The 21,011-nt window shown below is 43.8% G+C and overlaps 1 protein-coding gene across 3 annotated transcripts in view; it reads right to left on the bottom strand.

Annotated features, from left to right (window-relative positions):
• The window catches only part of ANKS1B (ankyrin repeat and sterile alpha motif domain containing 1B), an 845,363-nt gene that overhangs the window by 464,439 nt on the left and 359,913 nt on the right, over positions 1-21,011 (bottom strand). The window lies entirely within an intron of this gene.

The following is a 21,011-nucleotide window of genomic DNA, read 5'->3' as shown; positions in this document are numbered from 1 at the left end:
TACCATGCTCTAGCAGCCTCCCATGTCTTGTGTATCAGTGTCCCCATCCTTCAAAATGGTGGTGGGAGTGTTTTATCTAAAGCCTGTTGAATGAACTTTAGGTAAAGCACCCCTGCCACCATTTTGAAGCACAACCATGCCGCTACACAAGATGCTCTGGGTCCTTTAAATAGAGTGGCTCTCAGGGCTCCTCTAAAGCACCCCTCCCCCCACTTCTGGAGCAAATAGTAGTGTCAGGGCTATTCTAAAGCACCTCCCCCTGACTCCTGGTGCATGTGTATAAATGCCTGATGTGATCATTGCCAGTAGTAGAAAGAAGCTATTTATGATTAGTTTATAGTCCGTGTCATGGAGCAACAAAAGTAAAAGGGTAGATACCCCTTTCCTGGGGCCAGAACAGCATCAGGGAAGTCCCATGGCCCCAGTGAAATGGCCCTGAAAGCCCTGTAACTGCAGAATACTCACCAGGTGAAGGCATGGTGGTGAAGAACAGTAACTGCAGGAGAAGCCACCCATGCGGTTCAGCAGTTGTTTATCTGTGTGGCTGGAGCTCTCATGGGAAGATGATGTCAACAGGAAGCACTGGCAGTCAGCTTTAAAAGCCAGCTGCCAGGAAGAACCTGGGGAGCAACAGCCTGGGGGCAGCTGTGTGCTCCCAGACAGTACACCTAATGGTATCTCAAGCCAGGAACATTGAGCATAGTCCTGAAGAGGAGCTTGCCTTCTTGATGAGGGAAGTTGCCTAGCACTGGACAAGGGAAGGATACCAAGGGACTAATTACAGATCAACACACAGGGACAAGTGAGTAAGGAGGAGAGACTTCTACCTCCGTGATCCATTTTTGTTCCTTTTGCAATTTTGTATTACTCTTGGGGCCAGAGATTGTGGCCATACTTATTGACATTACTCCCATGGTTGAGGGACCAGGGGCCCTCAGGGACTCTGGGCATAAGACTGGGTCAGCCTGACCAGCTTGTCTGACAGACCTCAGAAACACAGCTGTAAGGCGGGGTGGAGTGTTCTCTTAGGTCTTCTTAGCTCTTTATAGGCAGAACACTGTAGGAGGAGCCACCAGACGCTGTGTCTATGTCAATCCATTAGAGACCCGATTGGGATTATGCTCCATGCACCAGTGCGTGAGACAGCTCAAGTCATCTGTCATAGGCCAAGTCCCTCAGGTTGGCTATGGAAGGGGTGCAAGGGAGGTGGAGCCCCAAGAACATCCGCATGCGATACCTCCAAATCAAGCCCTAGCCAGATGGGAATGTGAAAATGACAAGGCTACATACCCTGAGTAGACCCCTGCTCAGGGGAGTCTGCCCAATGGCAGTGGTATACCCACGCTCCAACGGGAGCTCCTGGTTGTCCCCAACATCATTTTACCACCTCGCCGGGTGAAGTGGATTGGGCTCATTAAACAGCCCAGGGTTTTTTCTGGTCCCAAAAGTGGAGACAGCATGGGACAGGAAGATGAGAGAGGCAGGGTACACAGACAGTGTGAATGCCTGTCTGCTGCCCCCAACTGAAGTCCCTGGGAATGGGGCAGGAGACCAATTTGGTCTTGTGAGCTGGGAGGAGCTCATACCTTAAAAAAAAAAAAAAAAAAAAAAAGGAGAGAAGAGGGATGGTCTTCCATGCTAATCAGCTGCTGAGGGTGGTCTATTAAGTGTTAATCACTGTGAGTGAAGAACAAAGAAACCCTGCTTGCTCGCAGCTCTGGCAATCAAGTGCTTGTGGGGTGAAAGCTAGGAGGGGAGAGAGTCTGCCTCCGAGTTCCCTGCAACTGAAGAAGAAACACCACGTGCACAACAAGTTTTTTGTTTGTTTGTTTTTTCTTGGCAAAGAAATTTTGATTTGACATTGGAGCAAATGCTGGTCAATGTCAGGTCAGGGAGTCACCAGCCCTCCCGCCCTTAATTAAGTCATCAAAGTTGTGACAGGCGAGATAAGGGAGAGGAAGACTGACCCAGTGATGCTAACTGGAGCTGGCCTGTGAAGAGAAGGCGGCCAGTGAATGTTAACGGGTCACAAAGGCCCACCTCTGTACTCGGTGATTTCCCAACAGGAAACCTCTTACACTTAAGCTCGAGATCAAGACATGACTGGTGAGTATCAGGAGCTTCCCTTAGGAAGTGATACACAGAGAACACATGTGCTGAAGAAAGACCTAGCCCAAGTCAGGATCACCGGGCCCTGAGCCGCTCAGGAGCAGTTACTCGAGCTTAGGCAGGAACGGTGTTTATTTTATCCAAGAACTGATTTTGACTTCTTTTACCTCCTGGGTGTTTGATTTGGATGAAAATAAGTTTAACCCATGCTATTACCACTAGGATGCTAGAAGGGTTGTATTACAGTAGCCTCCATGCTTTCATGGAGCAACATTTTATTTTAAAGTCTAAAGAAGAAAAGCAAAATAGGGAAAAAAAGGAATAGATTTGTTTGGATCATGTGCATCTCAGCACACATCCAGAGAGTTTGAGGGTGGGTGGGAAATCAGCTAAAGATACACAGAAACATCCATAAGTCTATGGAAATTATTTGGCATGAATAGTAGCTTTTCCTGAAGGCAATACACAAATATACTATTAGAAGCAAGATCTTCCGAATACTTGGAGTATCCTCAGGCTGACAGCAAAACCAGTCACAGCAAGGGGCAGAAGAAAGGGGGAAAGATGTCAAATACAGAAATTACTGCAAGTTCTAATGAACCCAGCTACAAAATATGCTGCAAATTCATTTGTGTCAGTTGTCAGGGTAGGTCTCAAAACCTGTAGCATTTTAGCTATAGGCAAGTATTATTTCAGCCCTTTAACAACTAAGGAAGCTCTTCCTTAAAGTAATATATAGTCTTCCATGGTATATTTTCTGGATCTAATGGGAGGACTGGGAGGAAGCCATTTGTTACTCCTTTCAGGCTTTGAGCCTTAAAAAGAAAAATCCCATTTAGCTGTTAGCTAACTACTTTGAATCAGGATTTCTGTCTCAGTTAAAAATCAAGGTAGTGTTCAGCAAAAAGACAGCTTCTAAATTCTCTCTCAGCAGGGAAAGTGTGTCGCAGAATCAGAGCCCTACAGAAAACCAGTGAAGAGATATTTATATGTTGTTATATCCAAATCTGGAACTAACTTGCCTGCAGGCAAGATTTCTGATCTGACACAAACTAAGGAGAGCAAGTCATCAATTAAGAGATGATTGAATACTGCTATGCAGAAGGAACCAATGACACGACTTTCTTTCTGCTGCCAAGTGAGAAATGCTGGCAATAGACTGGGAGGAAATATTGTTCAGTTCCATTTTTGAGGCATCTGGTTGACACTGCATTTTTTGGCCAGCTTTACAGACCTAAGAAAGAGAAGGGGCAGAAATATGTTTATATACATACTAAACTAAAGAGATAAGATTGTTTTATTAAAACCCTACATAATGATGCAGCTGAAACAAGGCATACTTGTATTCCACAAACATCCATTTGTGTTTCAATGAAAAGAACATTTGGAAGCCTGTAAAAGAAATGCATACTAAAAGACAACTTGCCAGTAATAGATGCGTTTAGAATTTGCTTAAGCGCTTTTCAAATTAGGGCTGGGAGAAATTTTCAGGAAATAGTAAATTTGGTTTTCCCCAAAATCACTAATGACTTTCAGTCAAATTCACTGATTATCTTATTATACTAGAAAAAGAGGATAATGATGAGGTTTTACCCTGATTTTAGCCAATAATTCAGTAGTTGACACTACTCACCCAACTGATGTAAGACAAGTGATATAACCACTCAAGTCTTCTATGTGAGAACATTAACCATCAGGCTTTAGGATATTCTGAGTTTTCTCCCTTGCTCTATCCTCTTGGAGCTGTTTCACTTTTGTTCAAAGACTGTTTAGGTAATTTACTCAAAGGCTAGGGACAGAAGTTACACAAACTGGTCTAAGTGATCAGAAACTGGTTTAAACCTGTAACAGAATAGATGTTCAGGGCACATAAACCAGTTTCAAAATGGCTGAAACCAGTTTAAGACAAACCTGATTGAATGTAGTAGCAGACTTAACTGATTTGGGTCAAACTGGTTTCTCAAACTTCTGAACCAGGAAGGGGTCTGTGCCAAGTTAAATCACAGTCCCCCAGCATGCTTTCCAGCCCTGGGCTGGGCTGTGCCATCTGCTCCAGAAATCAGGTCTAGCCCTGCCCCTTTGCTCCCTAGCTGGAGCAGTGAAGGCTGGCTGACAAGAGGGTGGGGGCAAACCCAGCTGGGGATGCAGCCCAGTCTAGGGCAGGGGGAGGGAACTGTCCCTCCCTCCAGGCAAACCCAAGGGGTTTGGGGCCAGGGAGGAGAGGTAAAACACCTCATCTCCCACTCAAACTTTCTGTTGGCTTCAACTGTGAACTACAAATTGCAGAGGCACCTGGAAGCAGGAAGAGGAAGTGATGAGAAACCCTGCAGTCCTGCTGCTGCAATTCTAGACTGCAAATCCCAAAGACCTTGGAGGCAGCAGGAAGACAAAGTGAACACACAGCCAGAGAGCTGTGCTCTAGCATACTCTGGCTTCTGGCCTGAGCTACTGCAGGCATGTGGCCGCATTTCCTGAATCAAAGGTAGATGTCCGTTCACTTCTGTGTTAATTGAATCTGTGCAGTTTAGACTAACCAGCAAAGGCTAAATCAATTCTGCCTTGGGCTTTTTGACTATCTGTACCTAGCCAAAGAGTGAGAACTACCTAGTCTACCGAGTAGAATACTCAAAGAAACAATTCACATGGGTTTTTAAACTCCAAGATGCAAGAATCAGAAGACAAAGTTGATGAGAACAAGCCATAGCAACATTAATAAATGGATTAAGAAATTGTGAGCAAATGGGAAGCTGAGAAAATGTAAGTTATGAATACAGTGAAAGAATAGGAAAGAAAAAGATTTGCCCTCCCCACAAATGGCCCAAGGAATAAAAGATAACTGTGAGTAAGGGTTTTCTTTATTTGCTGCTGGAAAATTGAGTGCAATTTTATAGGTGGTCAATAGAAAAAGCTCAGAGAATAAAACTTACTTTTCTCTCTCGCTCTTTTTTTTTTTTTTTTTTTTATAAGTTTGCCTGGCAGGTTTTTTGCCAGTTCTTTCAGCTCTAATCATCTCACATATGTCTCAGAAATATAACTGATAAAGCAGAAAGGTTTTTTAGAAGATATAAACAATCTGGTAAGAAGAAAAAAATCCATCATAATAAGGAAAAGTAGACAGGATACTTAGAGGACAAAAAATATATATTGAACATGAATTGCATAGATAATGATGAAAGGTTGTTCAAATGCACATTCAGTACACAAAAGGAAGCAGAAAACTGATCCAATGAAACAGACAGTAAAGCATTGGATATGAAGAACTTTTCAGTAAATTATCTCTGCCCTTTGTGAACTTACAGCTTAGACAATCGAGAAGCCTGGGTTTCCATTTTTCCTTTTGCAACACTCACTTTGCAATGACAATTCTTCTGGTTGAGGAATTTAGATGAGACTCCCTCCAGAGCTTGGTCAATCTTGCTCCCAAAATGTCCAGAGAGCATGTACAAGAACAATGCAATGCTGGCTGGCTGCCTATGCACTGAGTGATTTGTCCCTGCAGTGTTCCCACTCTGCATCAACCTAATTAAAGGGTTATTTTGTGTTCAGGTTAGTAAGAACAACATCAAAACAAAGAGCAATCAGAACGTTGCTTATTGTATTAGTCACTGCAGGTATAGACATTTAAATGTATTCTTACCAGTAAATGAAAAAGTTTACTTTTGAAAGTACGTCTTGTGGTGCCAGTCTTCATTGTGAGTGGTATATATCAGAACCATGTGCAGTTGAAAGCTGTATTTGAAATTATACAAAGCCATTGGTAGGTTTTATTTTGGACTTTTTAAAAAAATTTTTTTTTTAAACACAGTACACACAGATAGACATGCTTAAATATGTAATACTGTGCGATTATATCAGAGGCGGCAAGGTTAAAAAATGTGTGCCTTGCATTTAAAACTGGAGAAGGTTAGGATTGTATTGGTTTTTAGTTCCTGCAGTTCTAAAATTTTGGGCCAGTCAGTATGAAAAATGCTATCTCCTCTATCATTACATGATATGTTTTTGTTCCTAGTACAAATGTCTAAGAGCATGCTTTCAAAATTAATAAATGGGATCTTCAATTTATTTTATTGGAAACTTATAGGTTAGTTACTCAGGAAAGCTTCTAACTGGCCTGGTTCATGGTAAGTAAATACTATGGGGGAAAAAGATCAAATTGTCCACAATATAATGATCTGCCTAGAAGATAACTTGGTAGATGACAATACATGGTTTGAAGATTCAGGGGGTCATTTGGGAAAATGATGAGATGTTCATGCCAGTACTATTTTGTTTATACTTTCAGCTCTCACTCCTGATAACATAGATTTTAAAAAAAAGCAGTTTGAAAGGATAGTTTTACAGATATAATGTCCCTACTTTAGTTCATCTTGTTTTAATACCAGACTTAAAAAACCAAACAAATGAGCCTGGAGAATGAGAAGAACAATCTTAAACACTCACTCCATGGGCACCAGTAGAAAAACTAGGTAAGAAATTGTTATGGAATTATGCCTGAGGAATAACAGCTATTTCCTACAAGGCATTAAAGATTATTTTGGAGCTCACAAGTTATAGGAATCTTAAATCTATAGTATTTACTTTTCATGTAAACTGACTGAAAAAAAATGTACATGCTCCTACAACGGGTTAATACATTGCCTTGGGATAGAATTGAATCTTGGAGTTCCATCTGGAGCTTTGCAAACATTTCCTTATTTAGTAATCTTTTCTTCTTCCTTTACAGAATGCCCAATAGATTTTCTTCTGCAATCTTATGGTATTTTACTAGGTTGAGCTTTGACTGTTTATTTGTAACAATGAAGCTTAGTATTGACACTACAAACAATAATACTGTGCATTGCCAGAGAGAGGTTATTACCGGATTGGAAGGTCTGAAAGTATTACTAAGAATTTAAAAAGTTAAGACATCATAGTACTAAATATCACTGTCCCAGAAATTAAAAAGCACCCCTGTTCCTTTTTCCTGCAGATTAGATTGTGTCTGTGTTCAAGTAGGTAGTAAACATGATTTAGAAAGAAGCCAACAGGAAAAGCAAACCCAGGAGCACATCTCACTGGTTGACGTTTAGAGGGCCATTTAGGTGCAATGAAACAAAGAATCTGAGACATATTGTCCTTCTCCAAGATATAACTTTATATATACACACTTTTCCACTTCAAATAGTTTGTCCCATGCACTTGAGATCAGGCTGTATGAGCTAAGAAATGTTCAAGTTACACCTGCACCCCAGCTGGAAGGATATAAAATGAAGTGGAGTACCCTACTAACTCTCAGCTCTTTGGTAATTATCAAGGAGGTAGCGATGGATTTAACTAGTCAGGCCAGGAGGATGAGTCATAGAACTCACAGGGTCAATGCATCTCAAGAGCTCCAGAACCAGCATGAACATAGTTTTTCATTTTTTTGAGAGCTCTTTTATTGTGCTCCATTTCAAGTGACTCAGGCAGTCTATCATTGAAGGAGAGTAACAAAGTCTCTATTTGGACCCACAGCAAGCTGCTACCAAACTGGGCATCTACATGAAGCTCCTTAACAATGAGAAGGATAAGTATGCAGCCTGTTTCAAGTAGCAACTTTAGGGCTGTGTTGCACGTTGTACTTAGGATGTGAACTGAACTTAAAACAAGAACAGCTATGCATTCAAGCAGTAAACATGTGTCAAGTATGATCATATTGTAACAGTTATGATTTTGATGGAAGGGATATTTCTAGACCATACCGGGTGTGTCTACATGTTCATTAATGTGCCTTTACTATTGTAAATTAAGTTTAGTACCTCTAATAAGAGGGTATTTTTACATGTGCTTGGTGGAGGGGAGGGCCTGGCAGCGATTTAATTAAAGCAGCTCCAAGTGCTGCTCCAATTAAAGCACAGCCATGTCTTACACATCAGTAACCCCATGCTTTAAAATAGTTGGGAGGGGTACCACACTTAAGCTTTAGTTCAAACATCCCCACCACCATTTTAAAACATGGAGACACTGGTACGTGAGATGCAGGAAGTTGCTGAAATGTGATACTTGCTATGCTCCAGCAGACTCAATTAATTGAGTCTGTTCCCATGCACTGCAATTCCAGCATGTCAGAGCAGCCTTTGTGCTCATGTATAGGTGCCCTGAGGTACTACATAAAGGCACGTTAGCCTAAGCTAATGCACAGTAACAAAGACAAACATTTTTTTGTGATGCTTAATGCACAATAGATTAATTGCAGTGTATTAGTATGGTTTTTGCCATGATGCGTTAATAAGCAGTAGAACAGTCCCCTTGTTGAATAAGCTTTAGATAGTGTTCCCGCCACCATTTTGAAGAACAAGGATGCCAACACGAGACATGGGAGGCTGCTAGAGTGTGGCAATTGCCATGCTCCAGGAGACTCAATTAGTCGAGTCTCCTCTGACACTCTAGAATTACAGTGTCAGAGCAGCCTCCCTGCATGTGTATAAGCACCTTAAATTTCTTTTGTACTCTGTTGCAAACAGATTTGAGAACATCAACTTCTATAAAACATTAACTTGAAAAATATAATTCTTTATGGTCTATTCATAGTTGTGGAAAATGTCTGCCAAGACTATGTCCAAATGTATTCTAAGAACCTGGATTATTTCTAATAGGTATTACTATATTATGAGACAGTGACCAGCTTCACAAAGGAGTTTACATAATGGAATGAACCTCACCCTACCTTCTTTGTTAACCTAAAACATTGCAGTGGTATTGTCTGTCATTATTTGGGTGCCCTGCCCATATAGAAAGGCCTTAAACCAAGATAGGTCACTCTGATTATTGCTGCAAAATCAAACCTCTTCCTGAGATCATGAGCCTTGGACTTCATTTTTTTTTTTTTTATATTGTCCTCTCCATGCCTGCATTGATGCATCTGTTACCATTGATGCTAGGAAGCACTGGAGTGAAAGGGATGCTTCTGAATAACTGTTCTTCCACCCCTTAGAGAAAATAAAGGTATCTTATGGAGCCTGCATCCTAATATCTATATTGCAGGCTATGGGATAATAAGATTTCTTTAATCATCCCGACAGACAGTGCATATGAAGTCTGGTGTATGGAGTCAATGTGCAAAAGGCCATCTTGACTCAACAGCCAAAGGCAAGTTCTTACTGTTATCTGTGGCCTGTCTTGAAGCTGATTGATCAGTTGCAACATATTGTCAAATATGTCCCAAGGCAAATAAGCCTTTTCTGTGGCAAAGCCTACACGAGCTCTATTTTCCGAGTGGGAGTCAGATGGTTATTCTCAATCCTAGTTTAGAAAGCAGATGGAGAAAGCAGCGAACACTGCCTTTTATCTCATTAGTAAAAGAGCATTTGCAGTAATCTATTAACATAAAACGATAAACTTTCTTAGATGTTTTGCTATTGAAGCTGGATGCTTTCTAAAAGGTTTTAGAGCTAGTGACAATCCAAATGACACCACTCTTTACTGCTAGGGGACATTGCCCACTACAAACTGTGGCTATGTGCTGACCAAGTGAAATCTGTCTTGTGGATCAAGAGCTGTAGACTTGTTCAGATGATCCAGGGAAGGCACTAGGGAAAAGAATGATACCATCCTAAATCCGCATTGGTGTACAAGACAGTTGGAGCAGTAAGCAAAGAGCAATTGCTCAAATAAGCAGCTCAATAGTGGGACTGCCTTGAGAAGGCTTTTGTGGCAGCTAGTTACTTTGGGTGTCTGATTGGTATCTTAGTAGACAAGGTTCTTTGAGTAGAAGTGATCTCTCTTATTAGACAATCTAAATAGTTGGAAAAATTCTTTGGTTCTTTGCAAGTTTTTGGGCACAAACACCCTTCTTCAGGCATGCCAGAGTGTTTGCCTGGTCCAGTGTGTGGTTCTTCTCCAATTTTGAGTAACTCATTGATGGGAGGTACTCTGTGTGAGGCTAGTTTAGTTAACTGAGGGGTGGAGGTAGACTAGGCAGAGAACAGAGAGAGTTTGCACAGGGAGTTTGCTCTAGGAGGAAGGAGAAGACTGTATGTGTGAGCATGGGCAAGGGCCTGGCTGTGGTGTTTGGCATGTGGGTTTTCAGGGTGTGGCTTGCTGGCTTTCCCATCATCCAGGGAGCAAGGGAAGCATAAAATGGAGGCTAGGTTAGCAATTGTGACCCGTGTGGGATGTGCTATGTTTATGTTCTTCCCTGAGGGTCAAGACCACTTCATCTGCACCAGGTTTAAGCTTGTGTCTGCTCTGGAGGGAAAATAAATAAATAAAATGTAAAAGCAGGGCCTGACCTGGGACAGGCAGTCTGGTCCTGGAGGCCATGGAAAGAAGAGCTTCTGAGCAGGAGAGCTGCAGAGGAGCTTCTGACTCACCCCAAGGATACATTTGAGCCTGGGAGCAGGACAGGCAAGTAGAATATTGTGGATTTGCATGGAAAACACCAGTGGTTTGGGATTGGGACTAGTAGGAATGGTTGGAGATCCTGGTAGGGCCAGAGCCTGAGCCCAAGCCCAGGGAAAAAAAAAGGGTAGAGTGTGTAATAGGCCTGGGGAAAATGTCAGAGCCCATGGGCAGGGCAAAGGAAGGGACTAGGGATGGGGCTAGAGAGCCCAGCACCCAAGGAAGGGCAGACAAGGGGTTAGAGAGAGCCCAGTGCTGAAGGAGGGGCAGAGAGTGAGAGCTGACTGGGGGCCAGGAGCCTAGTGAAGTGGCTGAGCCCAGGCATAGGGCAGAGCCTGGGGGTTGGGTGTGAATCGATTGGTAACATCTGTGAGGCTGGGCAGTGGCTGGAAGGGGAGATAAGTGCTAATTTTGTGGCTTCCTCAAGGCAGTGAGCTATTAGATTGTAGCTTGTGAGTGGATGAGATCTCACTCAGGGATCCCTGGGTCAGCCTCATTTCTAAATATATTTCCATCAAGGTGTGGCAGGAAAGCAGAAGGAGAGGTGGCTGCAAGAAAAGGGTGGCCAGAGGTTAATTGGCCATCAGGAAGTATCATGGCCACCCTTGGGCAGGCCTTTGGTAGAGATTGGAAGAAGCAATTCATCTTTGGGAAAGGGCCAGAGAGCTACAGGACAGCAGCTAGTGGCACAAAAAGGAAGCGAGGAAGTCAAAATACATCCAATGCATGTATACACATGTGAGATGTATGGGAAATAAACAAGATAAGCTGGAAGCTGCAGCCTCGGGGGGGGGGGGGGGGGAATTATGACCCAACTGGTATTGGAGGGCATTTGTATGTGCCTCTGATGTACTTAGATTAGAATGCAATGGAGCAGAATGAGAGTCTGCTGAAGCATTCTAATCCGAACACTCCATCGTATTCAGCATCCCGCATTTCAAAATGGTAGCACGGGCACTTCAAATGCAAATAGCCTGAGAACCACTCCAATTAAAATGTGTCCCCCACCTCCCTAAGTACATGTATAGGTGCCCACAGATCTGGTGGGACAGCTCTTCTGACTGGAATGTTAACATCGAAGGTTACACTTTCAGACAGACAGGGTTAGGAGAAGAGGTGGTGGTGTCATCATATAACCAAAAACACGTACCTTTCTTCCCCAGTTCAGGAAGAAGATAAAGCAGAATACATTTGATTTGGGTAAGGATGAAACATGAAAGATGCAGCACTGATAATGGTGGGGATTTATTACAGGCCATCAAAATCAGGAAGAGGAGGTAGATTAGACCCTCTTCAGGTATGTGACCTCTATCCAAAAGCAATGGGATGGTACTGATGGGAGACTTCAGTTTTCTGGACACCTGCTGGAAGAACACTATAGCCTCAGGGTTTCAGCCATGCCAAGAATAGTGGTATGGAATTAGTCAGTCCCAAGTGCACTAAAGGCAAACAAATATGCAGGTGCCAAAAAACGCACAAAACTAGCAATGTCAAAGGACTCACTGTTACTACTGAATGAATCTTTCATGCAAAACCAAGGGATTGGTTGCTAGAGGAATTGAGGGCTTAGGGGCTTCCTCTTCCTATGAACCAACATTTGCTCGAGAAGGGCAACTTTGCCCTTCTTTTAGGAAAAGAATGTTTAAAAACTGCTACTTTTATGTGCGTCTGCACTCTAGCAGTTGTTCCAGTCCAAAATATCACCATTTGGGAACTGGTTCACAATGGTGTGATGTGCTGAGGCTCTGACACCAGGAGGTAGAACTGGGTACTGAGCTCAGTATTACAGCTGTGTGAACCTTTAGTAGCCGATTTGATTCCGAGGAGATTCGGCCCGATTTGGGTAAACCAATCTCCAAATCCAAATAGAATTGGGAGACCAAGTAAAAGCTCTGAATCAATTTGGAGACTGGGCCACAGACTAAACAGGCAGCTGACAGCTGCCTCCAGCTGGTAAGTCAGTTGGGGAAGGGAGGGAGGGATTGAGGCTGGGACAAGTTACCCAGCCAAGGTGGGAGAGGCACAGGATGTGGGTGCAACAGTGCTGGGAGCAGGGGCTATGCTATGCTATGCTGTTGCTTCCCCAGCCGGGGGGAGGGAAGTCAGGTGCGGCTCACTTCAGGAGGAAGTGGGCAAATGGCAGCAGGGCAGAGCCCCCACTCTCAGTGCTGCTGCTCCTGTAACCCATACCTCCCACGCCAGCTGGCAAGTGGCAGCAGGGAAGACGCCCTGCTCCCAGTGCCAATTGTGGGCACAGCAGCACTGGGAGTGGGGCTGTGCCCTGCTGCCATCCTGAGCGAGCTGTGCCTGCACCGCACTCTCCCTCAATCAGTTGTGTAAGTAGCAGCAGGGCATAGCCCCCCATGGCTCCCCAACATTGGGACAGAGGCAGGCACAGCCAGAGGAGCCACAGGAGAAGCTCTCAATGGCTGCTCTGCCTTGCCCCAGCCCCACCTTGCCCCAGCCTCCAGCACTTTAATTAAAAAAGCCCCACACTCACCAGCTCTGGCTGCAGCAATTGGGGGCTTGTGGCAGAGCCCCTGCAGTTCAGTGTGGGGCAGCACTGCCCCCCTGCTTGGCAGCTGCACAGCAGCTGCCTCATGGCATGGGTGCAGCATGGCTTGGCAGGGTGCTGCACACTGTCTGAGAGTTGGGGCAGCTCCACGTGTCAGCTGGAGCCTGGCACCACTCAGCCCCAGTGGTCCCAGCTCCCAGGCAGTGCATGGCACCCTGCTGAGCTGCACTGCACCCTCACAATGGGGCAGCTGCCACGCAGGTGCCAAGCAGGGGGGAGGAGAAGGGATGATACCTGCTGCCCCCACAGCCCTGCGCTGTGCAGGGAGGGGGGCTCTGCCATGAGTGCCCAAGGCCCCAATCACTGCTCTTGCAGCTGGAGTGCCCGGAGGCTGGTGCTGGGTGGGAGATGGGGCAGCCATGGCGGCTTCTCTCGTGGCTCCCCCCACCAGGGGAGAGGCAGGCTCAGCTAGAGTCATTGCGGGAGACCCTGCAGCCACCTGGCTGTGCCTGCCTCTCCCTGGCTGATCCGAATCTCTCCAAATCAGCGCCAAAATTTTCTGAAGCCGATTCAGCCGAACCAATTCAGGACAGCGATCCAAATCAAATCGCTGTCCTCCAAAAATCGTCTGAATCCATATTGAATACTTCCCTGTCTGCATAGGCCTACTCAGTATGTCTCACTGAAAATGAGGTGGGGTGGAAGGGAAAGCAAGAGGGAGAAAGTTTTGCACACATCTTTTATGGGTCCCAGAGGGTAGGTGACTTGTGGCTAGGGGCACTTTCACTGTTCTGCGTTCCCATGTTTCCTAAACAAAAGTTCAGAAAACTTCAATAGCCAGCAAATGACTAGCCTTCAGAGTGCTTGCTTGACTTTGGGGAGCAGAGAGAGAGGGAGTGCTTGGATCCCATGTTTTTTGGTTCCCAGGGGATAGAGGGGGCAAAAAGGAGGCATGACAACAGGCAGAAGAAGTCAAGTAGTGAGTGACAACAGAGCTGGCCATTAAAAAAGATGGCTTTTACTGAATATACAAGGTAAAGGGAAATGATTCATAGACTGCCAAAAATGGAAAAGAAAGGGGGAGAAGGAGAATTTTGGCTGCATACTAGAGTAGCCAGTGGCAGCAGCATGTGGGAAGAGGAAGGAGCAATGCAGCATGGAATTCCTGGAGGACTGACCAGCCCCATGCCACACACACTTGGCATCCACTTATAATACTGAACTAATTCACCGTGAAACTGGCTCAAAACAGCATTCAGTTTTTCCAGCTATACTTCAAAAGCATTCTAAGTGGATCTAAACTATTTTAACAGTCTTGTGCTAGAATGTTTGCCACTTTAGAAGCCATGGTCACTGCAGTGAAAAGTGAAAAGACGTTTCTTCTTTCTAAATATCTTGCAAAAAAGTTTGAGATCAGATATTAAGTTAAAATATTTAAAATTATTTTTAAATTATTTGTATAAGGGTGATCATACTTTTTACTAGCACTGTCTCTCCAATTGCTCAGTTCTAATAATAGATTTCATAGACATTCGTGCTGGAAGGGACCCTGGAGGATCAAGTCCAGCCCCCCCGTCCCAGGGGCAGGAAGTCAGCAAAGATCATAGGATCCCAGCAAGATAGGCATCCAAATGGTGTTTTGAAAGCGTTCAAAGTAGGCGCTTGAACTGCCTCAGGTGGCCGTCTGTTCCAAACCTTGGGGGCTCGGACAGTGAAGAAGTTCTTTCTTATGTCCAGCCTGAACCAGTCACAGTGGAGTTTGTGACTGTTCAATCATGTCATCCCTTGGGGGGCTGTGGTGAACAGTTGTTCCCCCAGATCCTGATGAGCACCCTGACAAGCTTATAGGTGGCCACCAGATCACACCTGAGCCTGTGCTTTTCCAGACTGAATACCCCATTGCTCTCAGCCTCTCATCATAAGGTCTGTTTTCCTGACCTCTGATCATGTGCGTGGCTCTCCTCTTAGGCTTCTCCACATCCTTTTTGAATTGCAGAGCCTAAAACTGGATGCAGTACTTCAGCTGCGGGATCACCAACGCCGAGTACAATGGGAGAATGATGTCCTGGGATCTGCTTGAGAAGCATCTATGGATGTAAGCCAGCATTTTGCTTGCTTTACTAGCCGCAGCATCACACTGAAGGCTCATGTTCATCTTGTGGTCAACCATGACCCCCAAGTCCCTTTCATCTGTAGTGCTAACCAGCGTAGCACTGCTGAGCCTATAAGCATGGTGCAGGTTTTTCCTCCCAAGGTGGAGAACCTTGCATTTTTTGGTGTTGAACACCATCAGGTTCTCATCCACCCATTTCATGAGTCTGTCCAGATCTGCCTGGATCACCCTCCTGTCCCCAGATGTGGATGCTTTACCCCAGAGTTTGGTGTTGTCGGCAAACTTGGCCAGTCGGCTTCTGACACCAATGTCCGCATCATTGATGAAGAAGGTAAACAGTATAGGCCCTAGGAGAGAGCCTTGTGGGACCCCACTGGTCACAGCACACCAAGATGATTGGCTCCCATCGACCACTCCCCTCTGGGTCCTACTGCAGAGCCAGTTCCCCAGCCAGTGAATTGTGGTGACGTCGAGGCTGCAGTTTAACCAAGAGGAGATTGTGGGATACCAGATCGGAGGCTTTTTTTTAAGTCGAGGTATGTGACATCGGTCTCCTCCCCTTTGTCCAGGTGATAAGTCACCTGGTCATAAGAGGAAATGAGATTGGTCAAGCAAGACCTACCCGCAACAAACCCATGCTGGGTATCCCTTAGGATATTGCGTTCAGCTAGGATGTTAAGGATGGCCGCCTTGATGATCTTTTCCAAGACTTTCCCCAGGATAGAGGTCAGGCTGATGGGCCTGTAGTTTGCCAGATCTACTTTCCTCCCTTTCTTAAAGATAGGCACAACATTGGCCCCCTTCCAATCAATCATCGGGCACTTCACCAGAGTGCTAAGAACTCTCAAAGAACCGTGCCAGGGGCTGAGCTATGATGCTCGCCAGCTCCCTGAGTACCCTTGGGTGTAACCCATCGGGGCCAGCTGACTTGAAGGTATCCAGCCTGTTGAGGTGTGGCTACCTCCTCAAAGGGAGTTTACAAAACGCCTTTCATAAATGATCCTATGAACTTCACTTCATAACTGGATACAAAAAAAAAAGTCATGGACGAAGTATAGACATTGGATTCATGGCACATTACAACCTGCCTGCCATCTGATAACCCCAGGTAATCTGTCTGCTTTTTACCAGCAATATTCTTCTATCACTAGTTCAACATTTTCCCCCTCCCTGCCCAACCCGTCTCACACCTATTGTCTTCCACCCCTCTGATCCTCACTGCCACGTATTTGCATTTTGGCTTCTGTTCTACCCAGGAAAGCACGCAATTCGCCAGCGGACTCTCTACATGCTTGAAGAGTGTTCATGCCCAAAAGACAATTTTTCCAGCTATTTAGTGGCTCTAATAAAAGCTACCATATTTGCCCAAAGAACCTTGTCTGCCTATGTTCGTAGACCAACATGGCTACAACCAACAATCCTAATGTAATTTACCTTGTTACTTTTTGGCTAGTTATTCTGAATGATTGACAGTTTTGACAGACTGAATTTGTAGAGAAAGTTACCTTGAGTGGCAAAAAAAAGTAGTCATTTATATGCAAGGTGTTCTATGCATTTGGAGTGCTAAATAGGTTTTATTATTGACCATCTTGATGCAGGGAGGTATAAAATCAGGATGAAAACCTCACTTGCACAGATGAGCTGGATGTGTTTGTTTTAGTGCCCATTACTGGGTTTCCTCTCTGGAGAAAGCTTCTGTAGGTCAGCGTGTTTAAAGAATAAGCCGAGTCAGAATATTCCAGTGTTGCTGACAAGGGTGTCATGCTAGTTGGAATTTTTCCCTTGAATCTTTAGATATCAGTTACAAGAAAGCATTGACAATCCCAGTTATCATTTAATGAAAAGTTAGTTTCTACTTGACACAGCTGTGGAACAGATCTTGAAAAAACTGGAAGCCAGGTGTTAGATATGGAAAAATCGTAAGTATTCATCTTAGAATAAAGGTCAATTTTGAAGACACTCATGAGCTTCAGGGTTGACATGCTGCACCTGAATATTTCCAGTTTTCCAAACTAGTACATGCTACCCATCCTACTAATACCTCTCAGTAGCAACATGTAGTGCTTCTGGCCTTGTGGTGTCAGCATGTCCAATAACTAGTCATATCAGTTACTGAAGTTTAAAGCTAGCATTGGGTATGCTCACTAAACTAAGTAGTTCAAGTACCATAACAACCTAACCAAAGCATCGTAGGGTTCAGCATAACCTAATTTGCCGGGCAGATTCTGCCAGTGGAGACAGTTAAGGCTATTCCACTGCCAGTTCTTTAAGTCTGATTAATGCCTGCTTTTTATAATGAAAGGCTGGTTTTGGCCTGGCTTTTTAAAAATCTGCAAGCAACAGAAAGATGTCACTGAGAAAATATAGCAGCCTACCAATAACATCTTGTATTTGTCTGACAGTTCAAGTTTGTGTCATGCTAAAAAAAAAAACAAAAAAAAAACAAACACCAATTCAATTAAAAAGGGATAGAAACCCCCCCCACCAAACACACCACAAATGAACAACAGAATAACTACAACTGTACCCCCTATATGCATCCATACAGACTTTTCTAACCTCATTTATTTTGTATTTAGAAAAGGTATCATTGGCATTTCAGCTGGCTATCAAATAGCCAACTTAATTCCCCAAGACCAAGGATTATAATACAAGTAGGCTTTTATTAATTTTGTTATCAATTTTCAGTGAAAGACAACAAGATTTGATTTTCTTGTTATTGCTATGAGTCATGAGCATTTCTTAAAACTAGCTTATATGCAAAAACAACATCCATAATACCCTGCGCAATAGTTTAGATATGGGCATGTAGAAAAATAGGCTAGGTATAGACATTCCACATAAACTGGTATACGTGATTGGAAACTGGTCTGTACTTGTAATGGAACAGAAATTCAAGGCACAGACTAGTTTAAAAATGGCAGAATCTGATCTAAAATAGACCAGGTTGATGATATATCAGACTGACTTAGTTTAGGCTAGACTGGTCTAATGACCTTCTGTACCAGAAGCCCTATCAACTCACGTTTGGTCACTGTCTGCCAGCATCCCAGGCTCCTTTGTGGTCCCTGTTAGCCCCCCTTGTGGGGAGGCCCACTGGAACTCCATCAGGCTCCACCGCTCCAGCCGAGCATGCAGCTAGCCCCACCGCGAGCTGATACAGAGCCAGCCAGCAAAGCTTCTGTCCCCAGTCCTGGCTCCTGCCTGCAGCAAGTTGTCAGCCACAGGGGAGTGGGTGGAGGGAGAAGAAGAGAGCATCTTTACACAGTGTCCCAGGGGGGAGGGGACACTCTACAGAAGGGTCAGACCCCACAGAGCTCCAGTGAATTGGAGGCAGCAGCAGCAGGCACCCAGCACAATCCCTGCAATCATGCCAGGGGTCTGTTGCTAGCTGGAATTGCAGGGTCTTGATCCCGCCTTCTGCAAAGGTGCTGGACCACTTGATTGGCTGCTGGGTACACATCCTCAATCCCCTTCCAGGAGAGCCCCAGAGCAGGTCACCATGGCATATCCCTCACCCTCACCCAGCTGAGTGGCCTGACTTGCCACGGTGACCCACTCTGGGGCTCTCCTGGAAGAGGATTGGGGGCATAAGCCTGACAGCCAGTCAGGATGGACAAACCACTCAGCTGCATGTGGCTCTCCCCAGCAGTCTCTGGCACGCTGGGAAGCATGCAGAAGCACTCCCAGTGTGCTGGCCTCCTCCAGTGCAGGCAGCCTTTGTGCTCCCTTCCACCATGAAAGGCCAAACTTGTGTTTTGTTCACTCCAAAACTAATCTAGTCCACTTAGAGAAACCTGTGTTAGTTTGAATCTGCCTCGGGCTTTTTGAATGTACCTAGCCTGTGTATGCAGAATAAGTCAAGTGGCATTAATTGTACCATGTAACATGATGGTCCTCTAGCCAGTGGCATAACAAACAGAGTTGCCACCTGGGGAAAACCCTGTGGGATAGCAGGAGCGGGCCATGGGTTCCAAGTGGAGGGATGAGGAACAGCATCTGAGAGGGGGGTGCAGCAGTTACCCACATGGGGAACCCTGCAGTCCATGCCCAGCTGTTGAAAGTAGAAGTAGCCAGGGACCATCTTGGAGTTCCCAGCATAAGAATGCTTCCAGGGTGCAGACTCTGCAGGGATGGGGTGCGATTCCAGTGCCCCTTTCATCTCGGATCCCCAGAGAAGGTGCCCCCCCCAATCATGTGGCTGCCTCCATCCATTATAGTTATGATATTGGTTTAGGAAAAGGAGTCTTTTAAAATCACAGAAATATTTGCCTAGTCATTTTCCCCCTTAACAGTGCTCATATTTTTATAAAGGGTTAGTTGTATACTAGGTATGCTTCACAATTAATATCAGAATGATTTTTATTATTATTTTTTAAGGTTGGGCAGTTGTAATAGTGTTACATAATGAAAGAAGTGTTAAAAACAAAGATTTTTTGTTTATATATCAAAGCTATTCTTAGAAGGTTATAAGCTTACTATAAGAATGTATTTATTTAACTAAAGTAACATATTATAAATAACCATCTTCACATTACTAGGTTGCATAGAATATTTAGTAGAAAGATTTTCCCCACTAGGTTCATATTTGAGTCTTGCCCTCTTTCTGATTATTACAAAAGAGAAACATTTTCCAGAATAACTTCAATGCTTCTGATATTAGAACTTGTGCACAAAGTTCATTAAAAGAAAAATATATACACTATTATTGTTAGAAAATAAATAAAAAAAAATCACAGGTCAGATTGCTTGGTTAAATATATTTAAATAGATGCAAGTACACTCTAGATTAAAGCAGTACTTCCGTAAACTGAGGTTTGGTTACCCAATGAGATTTCAACTTCTTTGGGTGAATAATTTACTATTATTTAAAGCAAAAAATTTACAGGTAAACATAGGCTTTCGTAGAGTTCTCTCCTCCCTCAAGTCCTTTCTTAGCTTACAAAGAAGTTACTTGATTCAAAGTCCCATAGAAAAAAAAATTAAGAGAGGTATCCAACTTTTTTTGGGAACTGTTTGCTAATAGTGGCCTGTTACACATCTTTCAAATTGTTAAAACTCATGGTCAGCTACCATTAAATTTATCTGAAATAATTAGGATGAAGCAAAATCCTAAAAAATCTTTCCCTGCTCCTGCCTTCTCCCACTTCATTTGCAACACTGCTTTGCTCAACAGGTCATCATTATATAACGCAAAGCTTCAAGAACACAACCTTACTATATAAGCAAATATTTAATGTTGAAGTATAAATTATAGAGATTTGTGGGGCCAGATACAGAGTACTGCATTATGTGACAAGGGAGATTAATGCCTTTCATGTAATGCAATCCCTTATCTGATGGAGGCAGAAGGACATTTTTTTTTGATGATATAGATTCTGTCACTACTTATGGAAATGTACGAAGTGTCTTAGCTAAATGACAGTTGAGAAGTGTTCTATACTTGGCATTTCTTTTTTTTATTAAAGAAAGAAGGGGCAATGACAGCAAAATTTACGTTCAAAACCATAATCCCTTTTAAATAAATGCAGTTGTATATAAACCAGATCTCAACCCATACTTAGATATGTGGCATATACAGCATTACTAACAATAAAAATACTTCATTCTAAGTCTAACATTCAGGTCTAATTAGAAATGTTTTCTTCCCCATCCTTGCTGAGGCAAAATTCATCATTTCTAGTTTAATTTATTTTCACTTAGCCTAAACTACATTTTGAAATATGGTAGTTGCACAATGCAGGTGTTCCTGAACCAATATATTTTCCAGTCATAAAACACTAATGTTTCAGGCTCTTGTTTAAAACAACATTGTTCAGGAAAAGCTAATGTATTTTAATTAAATTAGTCTGTTCTGTGAGATCACCAACAGTGGAGTTGCATGACAAATACCAGGCACAGTTCTATATTTCACAA

This window comes from Crocodylus siamensis, chromosome 4 (genome assembly GCF_052110815.1).
Source record: "Crocodylus siamensis isolate JL-2025a chromosome 4, ASM5211081v1, whole genome shotgun sequence".
In the NCBI taxonomy this organism is placed as follows: domain Eukaryota; kingdom Metazoa; phylum Chordata; order Crocodylia; family Crocodylidae; genus Crocodylus; species Crocodylus siamensis.
Note: the sequence above shows the minus strand (reverse complement) of the source record. Positions and strands in the feature narration are given on the sequence as shown.